Below are 780 nucleotides of genomic sequence, written 5' to 3'. Positions count from 1 at the left end.
AGTAAAATATAATGCATTTTTTGCTCTTAAAACTTGTATTTCTTTTTTTTCTCTCTCTCTCTTTTCCTACTTCAAAGCAACAGCAAACCAGTGCAAATCCTGCCGTTATCCATCACGCATAGGTATCGATAGAGTCTGAGGGCAGCAGTTCCCATTCAGTATCAAAATTAGCCTTGATATTTTCCTAATGTGGCTGAATTGCCCTGTTCCAATGGAACTTGCATGGAAGTGTTCAGTCAGGCCTTGTGGAGCTGACAGTGATTCCTTATAGTCCACTGACTATAAAAGGAAAATGGGACCCTCCCTGTGTGTGTCCTGCACCGTTTTGCCCTCGGGATTTGTCCTTCAGAAATGCATACGTAGTGCTCGGACAAGGTCACACAGATTGAATGGATTCTGTTTATCCCAAATTTTGTCTCTGGGACATTTGATTGAGAATAAATTTGGCGGTGGTAAAGGTAAACCAATGAGTGACATGAAGGCACTCCTTCCTTCTTTCTCTGCACTGTAGTGAAAGTGTTGTGAGCCAAAGATACAGGGAGCTGTCTTATCCTGAATTGTCGAGTTCCCTACAGAGGAGTTTCTTTAACTCATAAAACAGTGTACGAAATACAGTGTGAATATCTCAGGACCAACAGCATAAAATGACAGAACGAGGGAAATACTTGAAGACTTTCCACTTCCTTGGTTATTTCCCAGCTCCTAAGGGAGGTGTAGGCATCATTGCTGTTTGCAAACTACAGAAGACACAGATGGTGAAACACTTGAAGGTGGCCACCA

Source organism: Cyrtonyx montezumae, unplaced genomic scaffold (genome assembly GCF_038088225.1).
Source record: "Cyrtonyx montezumae isolate F1298 unplaced genomic scaffold, pur_monq_1.0 scaffold_3, whole genome shotgun sequence".
Classification (NCBI taxonomy): Eukaryota; Metazoa; Chordata; class Aves; order Galliformes; family Odontophoridae; genus Cyrtonyx; species Cyrtonyx montezumae.
Note: the sequence above shows the minus strand (reverse complement) of the source record.